A 19,893-nucleotide genomic window follows, 5' to 3' on the forward strand; every position below is an offset into this window, starting at 1 on the left:
ATTTACACTAAAAAAATACTTGAGGTAAGTAATCTGTATTATATTGAATATTTGTATATTCTTTTCTTTTCTTTCCTCCTAATGATGCATTTTAGGGATAGGGATTGAAATAGCTTTTAAAAATTGCTTACATTAAATATGTGATGAAAGACATTTTAAAGAGTTTATTATTTCCTACCTAAGCTCACTGCTTTATTCTAACCATATATTTTCCCAGAAGCAATGCATTCTTTGAAAATAGTAGGGGTTTAGCAGAGATGAGGCCATTAAATGAAAAGTGTCATCAATCCCACCACCAATAATCTACTACATATCTGGTTTAAGAACAATCTAAAAGGAAAGGAGTGTGCTATGCTTTACTCGCTGCTTCTTTCCTAACAGAAATATGTAAAAAACAGGGAAAAACATATGCTTCCAAAGTGGGATTAAGGTGCCTTAATGAAGGCATACATACATAAAAACAATAATAATTTATGTTATCTCCTGGGATGAGTAAGTGGAAAGATTTTGTATTTTTTTTTTGGACATTGTTATTAAATTAAGGAAAAGAATTTAAGGGAAAAAAAGCTATGCCATGCTAGGAAAGCTTTACTCTAAGTAGATGAGATGCTATAAATTGACTCCATTCAAATTGTCTAATCCCAATTTGAGTAACATCATTCGGTGATACCAATGTGGGGGTGGGGGAGAGAATCTTCTATGAAAAGTGAAATAGGCACTCAATACTTTCAGTCAAGCATGAATAAAGACTTTATATAAATATTTAAAAAGGCAAATGTTGGAACACCAAAGTAGAAATCAACTGGAATGCGGACAGAGTTATTCACTGGATAATTTCTTCTACCCAAGATGCTCTGGTTCGGTTTGCCAGAGAAAGTTAGTTACCTATTGTTTTGGCGTCCTGCCCAGTTTGTCTTCCTTTCTCTTCCTTTTCTTCTCCTCCTTCTCCCCCACCCTTTCTTATTTTTCCTCTCTCCTATTATGTTTTTGGGCGACAAACCGTCCAAATATAGATGATACATTTTATGATCACTCCTACTCCAGGCCCCTCTAGTTCATATGACTTTTGAGAGAGTGTGAATCTAGGTCAAACAATGTTATGTACAAATGTTCAGGGCTACACACTTCCGATGTAAGAGGAGGATGTTCTCATTCTCAACATAATAACCTAGAGGCTGAGGTGGTCTGCTTTTGTTCTTGTAGTTCTATCTCCACGCCTGATACGACGAGTTATAAAAAATGACCAATCTGGGACTATTTTTCAATGGGGAAAAAGCAGGAGAGATTTCATAGAACTGAATATTACATTTGTAAAATCAACATTGGTGATTTGCATCATAGAAAGATGAGCTCTGTATTGAAATCTTACACTGATGCTCTTTAAAGGAATGATAGAGTGAAAAGGTCTGAGATTTTATGTCTCAATTTGACATAGAGTGTAAGAAGGAGTTGTATTTATTTTTATTCAACATGCATTCTACATTTCTTAGGTGTTTACAGGTGCTCCAATGCCTGTCTTCAAGGAGCTCTAAGTTAAGTAGGGGAGACATACAAGCAGACCAGAAAGACAATGAAGGCAGTAGGTGCTGCAAAGGCACCAAGTGAAAAATCAAAAAGAAGACTTCCAGCATGTCCACATAGATTAGGAAACATGTTGTTCTTTCCTGACTTTGGAGGAGTCAACAGAGTTCTGTATTTTTGATTCATGAGCTGAATCTCTTAATTCTTACAAAGGAAAGGCTTAAGTCTCCATTCCCCACTCTCCCAAGTCTGAATCTTAAAGCCAAATGTAATTGGCATCTATTTTTGATCTTTTATAAACTGTTTGTGGAGTAAGGTTTTGCCTCTCAATGCAAAGTTATGGGCAACTGCAGTTCCCCACAACTGCCCTCCCTGCCGCCTGGATTCTTTGAATAAGGCATTGTGTGAAATTCCAACCTCATTAAATCTGCTGTTTAGTTGCGCTCTGTGCAGCCACTGCGAAATCTGCTCTGGGTCAACCCTCCTGCTTGTGAAACCATTTAAGGCAAACAAGATGCCTGAACCATGAGGTGTAACATAATACCAAAGTCAGCCAGCCACATTCTTTACTACTTAAGTAAATTTCTACATTCTTTGCTGATCAAACTAAATTCTTTTTTTGTTTTTGTTTGGTAGAATCATTCAGATAAAATGTTGCCTCTTCCAAATATTTAAAAGCATTGGAGAACCCTATAGTAAAAGAACAAAGAAACTTACTTCAATTCAACTATACCCTACAAAGGGATAAAAAACAGAGCTAAGATTTCCCTTGGTAAAGTACATCACTTCAATTCTAGAACAGAAACTGCCTGACGATACGGCTTGGACAAATTAAGCACACTTTTTTCTATGCTGTCCTACAGTTTCAAGAAAACAGAATCACCCTAGAATGATTTTATAGTTTTATCCTCTTCTAAAGCAACCCAAGAAGTCTCTGTGCATGTGTGTGCATGTGCCCATACATGCACGTATGTGTTCATCCATGCACATGTCAATGCAAGTGTTAGAAAGGTAAATGGTAAATATGTCTACTAGAATTGAGATCGTATTCTTATTTCACATGATTTTACAGTTCTTATATGGCAGCAATCACTGTTTTTCTACCTACTTTGGTGACAGTCTCAAATCAATCAGTGACCTAGATGGGAAAGATTTTATAGCCCATTACTGAAGCCTTCAGTCATCTCACTTGTGTTGTGACCGAACTGGTTTTTAACTCCAAAAATAGATTGTTACTGAAGGTATGAGATTTCCAAACAGAGTCATTTTGGGACTGACCTGTAGATTCTTCACAAGTATTTATGATATCACTTTTGTTATTCACAATACTACAAATATGTGCACATTTTAAGTTTAAAAAGTTATATATCTGACCCATATTAGCGACATACTAATAATTTACATGAAAGTAAATCTTGATTTCTCAGAAAATATTTTTAAAGCTCTTTAAAGTATATGGATTTTTAAAAAGCCGATTATTGGCAATGTGTGAGATGGTTTAATAGAATAACTGGAATAGTAGCTATGTACATTTTTGCTTACACATAGTATTACATAAAAGCTGTGGCAAATGAAGAAAGGAGCAAGTAAATCCAACATGTCCACACACACACCCATCTGAATAGATTATAAAATATGTCGTTATAAAAATGTCACTTGATAAGACATCATAAAATCTACAAGATGTTTTAATATGCAAAAACAAGAGGAGCAAGATAGAAAAGTTATAAAAATTAAAAGGAGATTTAATTTATGCAGATTCAGAATGAGGGAAATTTTTCTACATTTTTATTTTTAATAAGTTACTTTGCCTTCTTTATTTTTATATGGTAAAATGTCAATTTTAGGAAACTTGACAAGTTTTAAATAATAATAAAAACTAATAACTGTTACATAAAGAAAAGTTTAAAATTTAATAATCCTGAATTATATAAAGACATTTTTATGAGATCTTCCATATGATGTCTTCATGTGAATGAACTTCAGATAATCATAAAAAGGGGAAAAATAAAATATAAATGCCTTTATGAATAGATGTAAACTACTGAAGAGACATTGTACAAAATGTTATATTTGGGGGAATACTGAATGGGATCTAGACGGCTTTATTTTAATTATCCGATGAATTTTTTTTATCTTCAAAACAGATTTATGCATTGAGAAGTTTAAGCCATTGCATTATCTCTTTTTCTCATTTTATGAAATCTGAAGAGTATCCAGCCAATGTTTTGTTTAAAAAAATGAGAAAAGATTTGGATGGGTTTTGTTACTTTTCTCTTACAATGAAAACCAGATAGACTGATCATACACACAGAAACAATATTCAACAAATATTCATTTATTGTCCACCCATATGCAGCACTTTTCAAGGTACTAGACATAGTGACTTATTAAAACTACCACTGTCGGCCAGTAGCTCATGATGTAGTTTGAGATTTTTAAAAGCAAATCAGTAATCATCATTTAATTGAGCGAGTGAACAGAATTCCATTGGATATAATGGTTGTTAAGAAGATAAAGGAATCAACTTTAAGGCAGTAGAAAAGGAAAATAACCTTTATAAAGGAAATCCTGAGCAAATAAAATTCTAAACATGCAAGAAAAAGTCAGTCATATGGAGAGGTCAAGACTGGTAATTTGGGGTGACTAAGGGTGAGAAATAGGTATTGTTTCATTTTATTTTTTCCCAATTTCCAATTCACAAATATCAACTATAAAACTTTCTAATGCCTGAGGGACACAATGCAAAGATACAGTTCTAACTTCTACAAAATAAAGAAAATGTCTCTATAATAAATCACAGATTGTAGGTATCTTCATAAGTCTTGTCAAACATGACCCACTGAAAATAGTTATAGATCATTTCTGGAACAGATGATATTGCAGAAAAATGGTTGTTAGATTGACAGATAGATACATGCATATATACATACATGAAACATGGACAGACAGCTTGCGTCGCAGCTCGCAGCTCTTAAGTTTTAAGCAGTCTCTACAGAGTTCACATGAAAGCCATGGTGACCACATTGTATAAACAAAGAAAACTAATAAAGGGTTTGGCTTTAGCTTGAAGGTTCTTCTGCCATGGAGTAATTTTCCTATGATATATACTTAGCCCTTGTTATGACCTAATTATGCATAATTCTTTTGGAATAGGATCATTACAACTATGCTTATTACAAGCTCAGCAATCATTTAAAGATATTCACCAAAGACATACATGTGGCTAAGTAGGGACACAGAGTCTGCATCCAATTTGATAACCGCAGAAAAAGTCAGAATGAAAATAACTTTTGAAAATAATATTTTGGTTTATCCTAGATTGAACCAAGATTGACACAAACACTGGAGTTTTCAGATATTTAAAGAAAAACAAATAGTCGACTTTTAAGGCATGATGCCCAGAAATTATACAAGCTAATATAATATAATACAGGGGACCATTGAAAGGAAAGTCACAGTTTTGTCTGATCCTTGGTTCCATCAGACATACTTAGGGAGATGGAAAGGTCTCCAAGGAGCAAATAGCCTCCCCTACGTAGATCTGGAAGACTATCTGGCAGTGTAGCTCAGCAGCGAAAGAACCCTATTTTGAGAGTTTGCAACACATTTGAAAAATAATAACTTGAGGATTGTCTATTCTGGCATCTTGGTTAGTAACTTGGTAGTATGATTAGGTCAATATGTTAGGCAAATAAGCTGACTGAAGGGGAAAACTATTCAACAACTATAGACTATAGACCTATACTTAGCCATTTTATAAGTGCATGCAGTTGAACATTACTGGGACATGCCATAAAAAATCACAAGTTTAGTAATTCTGTCCATTACTAAAGATTAATGAATGAATGAATGAACAATGCTTTTATCATTTATTTTACAGACAAACCTCTCATATACAAGTGTCTAAACTGTCACCCAGTAATATCAAATTCTATCAATGCAAAGCCACTACACTTGAAAAAAGAAAAAAAAAAATATATATATATATATGTTTTATCTGTGTGCACTTACTATTTTCAAGTTTTCTGTTTCCATTTCTGATTTAATTCTGACAGATGTTGTCACGAATGGTAAAGGTTAACATTAACAACTAAAGATTATGGCTAAGACTAAAGACACCATAATATTTGAGAAATCTAAGCACTTTATTCCCTTGACCCAGGAATGCATATATATAAATATGTCATAAAAGAAAAATAAATGTGTGTTATACTTGAGAGTGAAACTGGGCACTAGGATAATTGTCTACATTATTAGATTCAAAAAGTTTTTGCATGAAATCCACAGCTTAGCAGTGTTATTTATTTATTTATTTATTTTTTTTTTGGTCAGAGGACTCTTCTTTTCAGCAAAAAACAAAATAACATACATGTAAAATAAATATTTTATTGGATGTTTATTTTGCATGTTTAAATTACAATGGTTTCATTTCCTAAGTTAATCAATGAAATTTTCAGTTACAGATATAAGACAGGACTTTTGAATTTATGTCCGTTCCTTCTGAGAACTCACTAAAATGATCAGAAAGAAAATTTTCTAAATGTTTCCAAAATTGGGGAGGAGATGCTAAGTACAAAATTTGAAAATAGAGAATGTCAAGCAAAAAAATGTGTATATATATATATATATAATTGATTTATTAGTAGCATGAAAGCACTATTAACACTGGAGAAATCAAGAGTAACTCAGTTTGAGCCATGAAACCTTCAAAATCCTCAGAATGTAAGGATATAGTTGAGACTCAGAGTGTGATTAAAAGACTGTGGAAAGAGTTTTGTGTATTGGTTTGCTAGAGCAGTTGTCACAAAATACCACAAACTGGGTGATTTAAACAAGGAGAGTTCATTGCATCATCGTGTGGAAGCTACAAGTCTGAGACCAAAGTGGAAGCAGGAAAATCCTTCTGTTGTCCACGAGGGAGAATCTATTCCATTCCTTTCTCCTAGCTTCTGGTGATTTGCTGGCAATCCTGTGTTCCGTTGTTTGGATATGTATCACCCCTATCTCCGACTTGGTATTCACATGACATCCTCCCTGTGTGCATGTCTGTTTCCAAATTTCTCCTTTTTATAAGGTCACCAATTATATTGGAGTAGGAGCCCACCCTACTGAAGTCGTTTTAACTTGACTATCTCTGTGAAGACCGTATCTCCAAATAGGATCATATTATGAGGTACTGGGGGTTTAGATTTCAACATATGAATTTTTGTGAACAAATTCAATCCATACCATTGTGGATTCCATATTTCCTCCTTTCCCCCATGCAACTGGAATATTGTCTCTCCCACCTCAGTAGAAAAGTATTATACTCTGGATAATGTAACAATTTAGCAATCTAGTAAACTGCTGATTAGCTATACTTTGAGGCTGCATGCAGCGGTGTTAATTCTATGAGATTTTACCTCACCAGGTAACTTATTTATAGAAACTTTCTTTTTTTGAGTGGGAGGTGATATAATATCCATAAAACCTGACTCAGACATGTAAATTGTGATGATACCTTCCATTATAATCTTGGAATAATTTTCAATGAGTGATAGCTTAAGAAATTTTATTAATCAGCACTAAAAGTTAATGTTTTGATTGATGCAAATTATTAAAATTTGACATGCAACACATCTGTGCACCAATTATATGTTATTTCAGCCTTTAGGGGAGTTAAAAATAAATATCCAAAGTGAAATTCAAAGAAAATCACTAAAACAGCATCTCAGTAAAACCATAGGAATCGACAGGAATTTGAAAACCCCTAATTTACATAAATTAGAGCCATTTGTTTGTTTCAACGGAGATTCCTCATTGGTGCCTAAGAAATATTGCACAAAAGCTTTTTTGGTTTACAGACCTATTTGAGAACCTTATAAAACCTATGGTCCATATCTCTAGGAAAATACAGTTATGCCTTCTATCCACAGACACTCAGTTTTTGGCATGCAGTGTTTTGTTTTGTTTTGCTTTATTTTTTTTTTTTAATTTTTGTTACTTATTTTGGGAGAGAGAAAGAGAGACAGAGAGAGAGAGAGAGAGAGAATGAATGGGGGAGGGCAAAGAAAGAGGGAGAGAAAATCTCAAGCAGGCTCAGCGCTGTCACTGCAGAGCCCAATGTGCGACTTGATCTTATGAACCAAACCGTGAGGTCATGACCTGAGCTGAAACCAAGAGTCAGACACTTAACCCACTGAGACACACAGGCTCCCCTGGCACACAGTTTTCATTAAACTGGGGACAGAAATGATGGAGTTCCCTAAAGTTTATGAAGGTAGAGCTGATTTTGAAGCAACATTCTGTCACTTAAAACTCTCTGATAGCTTAGACTTTAGGTTTCAGTTTTCTGTATCTATAAAATTACAAAGATAATTGTGCCTAAAGGTAATTGGACCTACATTAAAAGGTTTTTTGTGATAATTAAATGATGCAATATATGCAACATTTTGGAAACATAATGTTTTCTGTCTCTATATTTCTTTCTTGTGTACCCAGAATTTGGGGTTCTTATATTCTTAACATTGTAATCAACTTACCACTTTGCTTCGGTTCTGTTTTATTAGTCATTATTTGATTATTTGATTTCACCTTCAGATTGAGAATTTATGCAAGTACTTCTGGTGATGCTGCATCCTATATATGAAAGTGAATCCAAATGTAAAAATAATTAAAATAATAAGGTCTTATCCTTTAATATCTGTGGCAATCAAACTTTGCACCTAAAATGCACCTATAATGCATGTAAAATCCCAAAAGGAGGATTTTCCGGAAAGCTTTAGTAAATGAAGATTTCAGTTCCAAAAATGTAGGGTAAGAACATGTAACCTGAGTGAGAATCCCTAGTACTCCCTTTGGAAACATTGTTTTCTGTTTCTCGTATGTTTGAATCACTTCTACAGCATTCTTATCAGGAGTTCGCTATCTTTTCCATTTAGTCATATAGAAAATTATTTCCTGAATCAGACCATCCCATATAAATACAAATCTGAGCAAATTCACCAAGGCAGAGATTTTGGGTGTGAGGCAGTTTAGCATAACAGAAAAGCCTGGATATTAGAATAGGGGACATTTAATATCAAAATATTAACAATTAATCCAAAGGTTATTTATGAAGATTGATTGAGATGGTGAGAAACTTCACATAGTTTCCTTCCATTGAACTTATATATCCATTCAAGTCATTCAAAAATGTAACTTAGCTTTTACATCTATAGGAATTACTATGATAAATATAGTTAATACTCCCTTCAACATTTCTTATCAGATAACCCAAATACATCTTACTAGGTATGTCATCGTCAATTCTTTCTTTGACATTCCTCAAATTGTAGAATATCCCACCTTTGGGAACATAGATAAACTCTCCTTAATATGGTCATGTTTATCAATGTATTTCTTACACAGTAGGTACTGGACTAAAAAGAAATATTGCAAATGAGCACTCATCAGTGCAAATCTAGAAATTAAATTCTTATTAATACAGCTTATTTGGAACTTTTTAGGTGGCAAAATCCTATTTTTTATTTCCATTGAATTTAATGTCAGCTAGAAACTGTTAGGCCTTCTCAGAAACCCTCCGATCAATCATATTCTGGGAAATCAATACATATTTGAAAAAATACCTCTAAGAAACATTGGTAGAATTTTATGATAGGTGTTTTCTTTTAAGACTAATAAATTTGCACTCATCTGATCCTCTCTTAGTCTTGCTGAAGGAACAGCATGTTTTTATAAGGCAGCTCCCAAGTTGTAGATAGCCCCATCTGCTTCTGTGAAGTACAGTGAAGCTGAATTATTTGTAGGCAATACCAACAAATCAATGCAAATGCTTTTTATTTAAGGTTATTGTAAACCTCAACAGAACTATTGTCCTGAAAAACTTCATTCAACATCTCCTAACACTCATTTTCTTTGCTAAAACTTGGGAATAGATGCTTGTGTACAAATGACTTTTGACAGAAATGCATGCAAATTTAAGCCAACAGATTAAGTGAGATTATATTACAAATTGTAATATACTGTATAGTACAGTCCTTTTTACAACAAAAATAATAACATATAAATATTTTGGGGTAAAATCATACAAATCTCAAAGAATAAAACACTTGCATTACTATATCAGAAACACTGAAGTTCAACCAAAATTTGGATAATCTTTTGCAAATTGAATTATAACCTTGTCACGAAATATGTGCATTTTGGTGTCATTTAACATGCATATTCAAGAAAATCTAGCAAGCTTATTCATGCCCCTGAGTCCGGAGAGGAATTATATTACATGGGTGAGAGTAGGTTTTGCTTTTCTTCCTAACAGTTACAAAAAAAAAATGCATGAGAGAACATGAAAACTTTCTTAAATTTGGGATTTGTTACCATCCGATTAGAATCTAGAAGAACTATATTTGACATATATACAGTAAAAGCTTGGATTGTGAGTAACTTGTTCTGTGTGTGTTCTGCAAGATGAGCAACATTTCTAATAAATTTTAACTTGATAAATGAGTGATGTCTTGCAACACGAATAGTACGTGCCGCCAAATGTCACATGATCACAACCGAGCCAATAGTTCTGCTCTCTCACTGTGGGACTGTGCGTGATCATCTCCCATGCGCAGATGCTCAGTGTGTATGTAGGCCGTGGTGTATGGCAGAAATCAGTGATTTTTCAGAACATTGGAAGATGCCCAAAACCGACACTAGAGTGTATTGTTTATCATATTCAAAGCACCTATGGACATTTCTTTTGCCTTTCCGTACAAAAGTAAGCTTAGGAATGCTCTGCTTCATTCTAGGTCAGGTTGCCTGCAGATATAGACCCTTTCCTCTGCTGCTGTATTGCCAGTTACATTGGATACAGTATATGACAAGAGTTTATTAATACTGTAGTCAACATCTGTGTGAGCATATACAATGGCCCCCATGCAGACAAAGATTCCATTGAGCCAATAGATAACACTGATTCCATTAGTAATAGTGAAAGTTGTCCTACACAATAACCCTTCTCTCTCTTGTCTCCCTCATTAGCCACAGAGGTTTTCAAAGGTAAGTGTAGGTTCGTTTATTTTTCTTTATATTTTGTATTTGCTTTCTTATTTTGTATTATATTTCAGTACTGTAACCATTTTTACATGAATATTTTTGGGTTGTGGAATGAATCATCTGAGTTTCCATTATTTCTTATGTGGAAATTCGCTTTGATACACAAGTGCTTTGGATTACAAGCATGTTTCCAGAACAAATTATGCTCACATATCAAGGTTTTACTATGTAAATGTTTCTCACCCCGATTTCTTTTAAAAGGGAACAACTCTATCAATGTCTACGTGCATCTTCAAATGACATTGACTCTTATTGTTTTGAGTTGAATTGTGTCTCCCCAGAAAAGATAGGTTGAAGTCCTAACCCCCGGTACCTCAAAATGTGATATTATTTTGAAAGCGGTTTTATACAGCGCTAATCAAGTGAAAATAAGTTCATTAGTGTGAGCCCTAATCCAATGTAACTGGTGTCCCTACGAAAAAGGAAAAGTTTGGATACAGAGACAGACATGAGAAGCCATGAGAAGACACACAGGGAGAATTCCTTTCGAAGACAAAACAACTGTAAACCAAGAAATGTTCAGGACTGCCCATGACCGCCAGAAGCCAGAAGGAAGCAAACAAAATTCTACCCAGATTCTCAGAGGAATCATGGTTCTGCCCTATAGATTGCTGACTCCTCTAGCCTTCAGTACTGCAAAGTAATATATTTCTATCATTTTAAGCCACTTAATTTTCAGTACTGTGTAGCAGCAGCCATAGGAAACTAATACACCTATAAAATAACATTTAGCAATGAATAAAATTATAGAACACCTTTCAGCTCCAAAAGTGAATCGAATCATAATCATATAATGAATTCAATCAATAAGAGAAACATAAATTAACTACTGAAAAAAAATACATTGATAATTAATTGCAGTGCATGGTATAAAACAGATTGCTTAAACCATAATTTTTTATGTAATAGGAAGGTACTAATGAATATAGATCATCTAAGACTATTTTTAATAAAAACATATTTTATCTAATCCATAATACGTATCCATGTGTCATTAAACCTATCCATTTTCTTTGGTAGAGTAAATATTTTTTCACTGAAAACTGGAAACTGAATTAAAATGAGCTAGTTCTCTTTCGAAGATAAAGCCCCAATATCATGTTTAAGGAGGATGTTTGTTGCTATGGTTTGTCCTGTTCAATTTTTCTGAATTAAAGATTCTTAATGTATGCTATGTTAAAAGGGTCTATGGATCAGGATAGAAAAATAGAAAGCCCCCTTTTAAGAGTTCCTAAAATAATATCAGATAATATCAGACTCCCTATGTTTTTGTAGAAAACTGTTTGCAGGCGTATAATACTTCCCAACTATTCTGCACTCTTTAGGATGACCCTGAGGCTGTGGTGAAAGCTACCTATTTACGTTTTCCGAGATACGGGCACTTTTCAATCTTTCATTTTAAAATAGGGCCATTTCAATCTTAGGACTGTATGGTTTATTATTCGTACTTCTATTGACCAGCAATCAATGACACCTGTGCATTGGATCAAAGTTTCATTACAATCATTAGCAGAGAAGGTTAAGAGGAAGGGGGGGAGTGGGGGGGGGGAGGCCTTGCAGGCTAAGTTGTATCCATTCTGGTTTGCCAGGCACACATACACTCGCACACATGAATACAACGGCAATAAGAGACTGGTGTTAATTTAAGGTTCACTGTTCATATTTTAAAAAAAAATTTAATGTTTATTATTTATCATTGAAAGAGAGAGAGAGAGAAAGGGAGATCAGGGGAGGGTTAGAGAGAGAGGGAGACACAGAATCCGAAGCAGGCTCCAGGCTCTGAGCTGTCAGCACAGAGCCCAACGTGGGGCTCGAACTCACCAACCAGGAGACCATGACCTGAGACGAAGTTAGATGTTTAACTGACCGAGCTCCCAGGTGCCCCTCATTGTTTATTCTTCATTGAAGATTTTTTAGTGTTGAAGCTCAATTTATTACCTAACCATTCATCATTTCAATATAACATCCACTTGCATAGCCATACGCTGCGTGTTTTTATGCTTCCTCAAAGTTTTCATAATAGAAAAACACAACTTTCTAACTGCGCGAGAAAGAAAATGATAATAGTTAACATTTTCCCAGCCTTTATTACATGTCAGGCACTGTTCTAAGCGCCTCACACGTATTCAATCAATTAATCCTCAAAATAAGCCTGAAAGCATCCCAAATACAGAGCAGAAAACCGGCCATCTGATCGCTCATTGGCGTGCTGCTTTACCTAAGCCTACTTCACAATCATCCATGTGCCGCTGACCGAGCAACTCAACAAAAACACAGACTCATAGAAAATTTGTAATTCCTTATCTGTAAGGAAATCTGCAGCTGGAGATATTTTCTACCATTTCCAAAGAAATGCTGCATCAGTGTAGAAATAAAGTGAATGTCTCCATACCATCAAAACCACTGTGTTGCTTTCTACAAAAATGGTGAAAATAAACGCATGGTGAGTTGGTGCCTGAATATCTGGCTTTTGACTGGCTCTCAGACTTTCTAGTTCCATGTGGGCCTAAGGGAAAGGTCACAGCACCTTGGATGGACCTCTGTTTTCCTACTTCACAAATTCCGAGAAAGGTTAAAATGCCTTTGATTTCAAAAATGCAATAAATTCACTAGTTTGATGTCGATTGTGTGCAAACTGTGAGAGATGCCTCAAATACAAAGAAAAATGAGATATTTTCATGGTGTTCATATTCTAGTTTTCAAATCAATATCATAAGTGCTATGATAGAGTAAGTTTAGGCGACTCTGAAAGCAAAAGGAGAACATTTAACACAGACTAGGTGAATTATGATAGTCTTTCTGAAGGAGATACCAATTTGAGCCTTGCAATTACTTAGGGCTTACCTATGTTACAGATAGAAAAATATTTCAGACAGAGGAATCATTTCTATGGTAACGTATGGAGGAAAGAGATAGCTGGGTTTATTTGAAAGGAGCATGTAATTGCGTGTGGTTTACAAATAGAGAATAACAAACGGAGAATAGAGAATAACAGAGAAAATAGAGCTTGAGGAAGTTAGTAAAAATGAGATCAGAAAACCCTTGATATGCCATATTAAATAATTTTGCACGCAAATGAATATTTCCCAATATGTATTTTCTAGAAGTAACCTTGAGAAATGGTACATAACGCACTACATTTTTAGAGCGGAAATGCAAATTAGTATATTAATGGTTTACAAAACTCTAGAACATATTGAATTTTAACAAACTTACCGAAAGTAATTTTCAAATGTATTTGACCTAAGTTTTAAAAAATCTTATGCATAGAAAAATTTTTACAAATAGAAAATGTATACAGCTTGATGAAGTGTGTAACTCAATAAAGGTAAGAGAAAGAGAGAGAGAGAGAGAGAGAGAGAGAGAGAGAGACCAATGACATCCTAGCACCTCCCCTGCTGCCCCCTCCTAATGATTAGCCTAGTCTACACCCAAAAGGTTCCCTTATTCTGATTTCAAATTTCATATTAGTCTTTTTTTGTAAATTTACATAAATAAAATGTTGCAATCAATTTGTTTATGGCCAATTTGATTTGACTCAAAAATATTTGTTATTTTATGTATGCTGTTGTGGATAGACAGTTAATTCATTTACATTACTGTATAGTACTTATTGGATGAAACTACCCCAGTTTATCCATTCAAATCCTGCTGCCAGCTTGGGGCTATTAAAATAATTCTACTATTAATATTTTTGCAAACATGTCTTGCTGCACATATGTACACATTTCTGTTGTGCATAAACTGTACAAATTGCTGCATCAAATGATAAGAAATGTCCAACATTCATAGATACCAGCTGAACTACTTTTCCTAGCAGTTTTTCAATTTGTACTCCCACCAGGAATATTTTCGAGTTGATTATTTCTGCACATTCCTGCCAACAAATGATATTGTCAGCCTCTTTAATTTAAACCATTCTTGTGGTTGTTTTGTGGTGTCTCAAAGTATTTAATTTGCATTTCCCCTGGCTAACAAGGAGGTTGGGCGTGATTCCATATCATTTGGTTGTTTGGATGTTTTCCTTGGAAGTTGTCTCTATCTTTCGTCCATTTTATTATTGGGTTGATGATTTGTTTGACTGGTAGTTTGTTGATTTCTCCACCATTCTTATCGATTTGTAGGAGTCTTTTAAATGTTCTGAAAACTTGCACTTTGTCAAGTTACAAATATTATTGCTTAGTATATTACTTAGCATCATACTCAATGTTATCTTTTTATGACTAGAAATCTCCATGTTAATAGAGGGCAAAGTAGGGGTCAAGATATTTTTAATGGGTATATCCAATTAATGCAGGATGATTTTACTGAAAAGATTATTTTCTTTTTCTGTGCAATACAATTTTGTTGTAAATAAACTGCCCATATATGCATTAGTTTTTCTATATTTTATTAGTCTATTTTTCCATCTCTATGCCAATACTGAACTATTTTAATCTCTATATTAATAACTAAATGCCAGGTATATTAAATTTGCATTTATTTATAAAGCTGAGAGAGTTAAGGTGAAGGTAGTTTCAAAATTGATGAAAAAATTAGGCACAAACTAATTTTACTTCCTAAAGGAAACTACAGTTATATTTTAGAGAGCTATTTGAATTGACATAATCATCTAGGTTAAACTACAAAAAGTAGTTTAACCCTCTAATAGGCCAGAGCATCAAAGTTCTGTCACAAATGTAAATTTGAATTACACAAAGCAACACATTTTCTATGTGAATGCCTCAGTGAGGTGCCATTTTGAGATAAGACTGCAGGCAAAAGAGCTCTAAAATAACTTTTGATAGCTATAAAAATAAGTCTTTCCACTCTGTTCCTTTTCAAGATCAGATTGGTTATGTGTAGACCTTCGTATTAATACACACACACACACACACACACACACACACACACACACACCCCTTACACACAAAATCTTATTGGAACCTGATTAAGACTGTAGTTAAGGGGCGCCTAAGTCGCTCCATCAGGTAAACATCTGACTTTGGGTCAAATCATGATCTCATGGTTCGCGGGGCTTCCCAAGCGGGGCTTTGTGCTGACAGCTCAGAGCCTGGAGCCTCCTTGGGAGAGCCTCCTCTCTCTCTACCCTCCCCCACTCATGGTCTCTCTCTCTCTCTCTCTCTCTCTCTCTCAAAAATAAATAAACTTAAGAAAAAGACTGTAAATATACAGAATATTTTGAGAAAAATTGACATCTTTACATTATCAGGTTGTCAAATCATAAACAGAGCATATCACTTCACATTTTTCTATCAATAACATTTTGCAGGTTTATTTGTAGAGGCCTTGCACATGTTTTCTTAGATTTATAATATGTATTTGACTTACTTGATACCATTTTAAATTAAATAATTTAAATATTTTAAAATATCTACTTCTATTAACTTTTTTTGCTCCTATATAGAGCCATAACTGCTTTTGTATATTGACCTTATAGCCTGTGATTTTGCTGAATACATTAACTTATTTTAATAACGTATGTATTGTTTTTTTTAATTCTTTACATCAGAATCTTATAATCTGTGAATAAGATTTTTATGTATTACTTTAATCCTTATACATTTTTTATTTCTATTGCCTTAAACAGCTTTCATAAAATATTTCTTCCTATGCCTTAGGGTTCACTCTTAGTGTTTTACATTGCATGGGTTTGGAAAAATGTAAAATGATATATACCCATCACTGTGGTATCACACAGGGTATTTCCACTGTCCTAAAAATCCTCTCTGCTTCATTTATTCATCTTTCTTCCCACTCCTCAACCCCTGAAAACTTATGGTTTTCCATAAGTTTTGCCTTTTCCAGAATGTCATATAGTTGGAATCATATGGCATGTAACCATTTCATAGCTTGTTAGTTTTTTCGTGCTGAATAAATTCCATCGTCTGGATGTACCTCACACTATTTAGCTATTCTTTAAATATGTGTAAGTATTTGCAACAATATATTTTGGTTATTTATTAAATATTTTATATTGATTAATATATTTGAAATAGCATTATTTTTGACTTATGTAGCCTAAAAACTAATAACAATAATTATATATACATATATTTAAATGGAAATCAATTCTAGTAGGAAAATCTGAATATAATCTTAAATTCTTATCACTCAAGACCAAAGTTCTGCTTTCCTAAATACTCTCATTCACTAAAATGAGAAATACCTGAAATTGGATAATGAGTTAAAACTTAAAAAGACCAAAAAATAACTGAGGCATTATATCTATCCCTTTTAGCAATCATATTTTTTTTGCTTATCAGCTAATGTATTCAGTTAGTGTATCAGTCTTTTTGTGTTAAGTAATTAGCAGGTCACAGAAGACAGAAAAAAACAATGTTTAGCAGAATTGCCTACTTCTTTTTAGTACCCTTGAGATCATCATCTCCCTATGACCTCAGTGTTTTCGCAACAATTTAGAGAGTCTTTATTTATACTAAAACATATGAAAGATGCATGCTAATTTTAAAGCTTAGAAATAAGACAGAAATTGAAGATGCCTTTTTCTACTGGCTAAAAAGTGCATAAAATTAATTTGACTGATATGAATGAACTCTAATAACACTTTATAAATTTGTGTGACTAATGCTTCTAAATAATATTAATAACTTTACTCTTGTCTACAACTAACTGATCCCACTTACCAAATCTGGTATTTTCATTAGCAAAATATATGTGGCCCATTTGTTGCAGGTAAGTAGGCTTGGTAGTATAGGACTAAAGACATTTAAGGAAAATTCCATATCCTCAAGGGACTATGATAATGATTATCATATAGGTTTTTAGGAAAAGAGGTGGATAAAAGGGAAACCTGTAGATTCTAACACATTTAAAGAGTGTCAAAAAAGGACACTCTTTTTTTCAAGTTAAAAAAGGAACAGCTAAACTACTAAACCTAGGGATACTTTTTGCATAATATAAAGAAATGCGTGTCAGAGTTTTAGATTAAATACATAAGTATAGGATCTAACATTTTTCTATGCCACAACAGATTACCAAAGGCACATTCTGAGGGTATCCGCTCTACATAAATGTTCTTGGTGACTTTCCCTCGATGCCACAGCCCTGTGCTGGAAATCATCCCTTAGCAAGTTACCCTGCATAGAATTTACAACCTGCCAACTCTCCCCTCTTACAACTTATCATTGACTATTTTTTTTGCCTCATCTTGTGCTACACACAAACTGTGTTTGTTCAAAAAGTCCCTAAAACTCAGGAAAGAGATTGTCATAGGTCATGGTTCACACACCTAGAAGGACCCAGAAGATCTGCTAGTCCCGCCACCTTGAACTATGAATTGGCATTCACTGTCCAATGCTGGGGGGATGCCCCTGAATATCTTGTCTAGAATGCGATGCCCTCATTTTACCTCATTTGCAATCAAACAGAAGAATGATTTAATTTTGTTGAGTGATTTTTTTTAAAGATAAGTTAAAGTTTTTTTTAAAAAATGATAAATTTATTTTGCATGAGACTATTTAAAGCGATTCACAGTGGTCCCCATTTTACCATCCCAGCCTTTTCATTCTCCCCAAGGAGACAGAATTCTAGGCTACTTTGGCCTCTCAACATCTTCTAAATATCACATATTGTATTTTTATGTTTATACAACTTTAAATGTACTTGCTCACTGCCTAAGATGATCATCCTCACCCTCACTTCTCTTTAAATAAAGCCAACACAGGGGCGCCTGGGTGGCACAGTCGGTTAAGCGTCCGACTTCAGCCAGGTCACGATCTCGCGGTCCGTGAGTTCGAGCCCCGCGTCGGGCTCTGGGCTGATGGCTCAGAGCCTGGAGCCTGTTTCCCATTCTGTGTCTCCCTCTCTCTGCCCTTCCCCCGTTCATGCTCTGTCTCTCTCTGTCCCAAAAATATAAATAAATAAATAAATAAATAAATAAATAAATAAATAAAATAAAGCCAACACAAATATCTCTAGCGCTACCATCTTTGATTCATTTATTCCAGCTTACTAAACAGAACTTATCCCATTTATATCTGCATTTCTATGGCACTTCGTATTCTGTCTTTGAAGTGATGCTGTGACACTAACTGCTGGCCCCAGAATCTGACTCCCTGAGTTGGAATCATGACTCCATCATTGATGAGCTGTGCAACCTTGAACAAACTCCTCAAAATCTCCATATCCCAATTTCCTTTTCCTTAAAATGGTCTTAACAATATGTTACAGATTGTTTTAAGCATTATATAGGTGAACATATGCATAAAACTTAAAATTGTGTTTGGCTCATGCTCAATGATTTTACATATTGTTTTCGTTATTTTTAAATATGCTTGACTCTCTTTTCTAATAACTTCTGGAGAGAAGGAATACTTTTACCATCTTTTTTATCATTGATTGTTATTGCCTAAATTATAGAAAAACCTCAGTCAAGGGTGATTTCAGTTGTTCTGCTTATCAGTCTGTATACTGTTGGACAACAGAAGCCTCTTTACATATTCAAAGTACAAGACAATTTAATGTTGTTAATCTTTATAAATCCAGTGGGATGCCTGGAGGAACTGAAGTTGGGGGAGAGTTCACTCAGGTTTCAAATCTACCATTGTAGATATGTGCCATATAGTTAGGGACTTCCTGCTGCTGCCCAGATCAGAACATTCCAGGAATTTGCAACCGACAGTCACAGCTAACATACAGAATTAATGTGGGAAGCTCTCACGGGAATGCCATGGAAGTATATCCATGTACCCACTTCTTCTGTGTTCCAACATGTATGAATGAATTGCAGAAAAGATCATAGGAGCGTTTTGGTGAATACTAATTGTGTATATCTATTATTTTTAATTACAGGAATTTGTCTCTTTAGTACATCAAAAATGTTTGAATACCAATAATTTAATACATTTTAATTTAATCATATATATGGTAGATAAATAGGTAAATGTTATATAATTATTAGTTATAGCTATTATTAATTATTAGTTATAACTATTATTAATTATTAGTTATAACTGTTAGATCTTTTTGCTTCACTGCCACCAAAATGGCCACAATCATCATCAAATAAATTTGAGACTAGCCTTGGCCATTTTTAAGTCCTATGAGAACACAACTTCTAAAATTGATGGATAAGTGCCAGAAGGAGATCAGGGTTATAGGTAATGTGACAACATCTTGAAGCTACTTTGTTTTCATATTCTCCTCCCTGCATCCTTAATTATTTTTAGTGGAATCTTCACCCTAGATTGTTGACTGCAGCATTCACTGTCCATCCCCATGTCCCACCATGGAATCACTAGAACTGACAGCCTGCAAGTTCTA

The 19,893-nt window shown here is 34.3% G+C and overlaps 1 long non-coding RNA gene across 2 annotated transcripts in view; it reads left to right on the forward strand.

Annotated features, from left to right (window-relative positions):
* Positions 1-19,893, forward strand: part of LOC113598656 (uncharacterized) — a 173,322-nt gene that overhangs the window by 117,099 nt on the left and 36,330 nt on the right. The window lies entirely within an intron of this gene.

The sequence above is a fragment of the Acinonyx jubatus genome, chromosome B2, assembly GCF_027475565.1.
Source record: "Acinonyx jubatus isolate Ajub_Pintada_27869175 chromosome B2, VMU_Ajub_asm_v1.0, whole genome shotgun sequence".
Classification (NCBI taxonomy): domain Eukaryota; kingdom Metazoa; phylum Chordata; class Mammalia; order Carnivora; family Felidae; genus Acinonyx; species Acinonyx jubatus.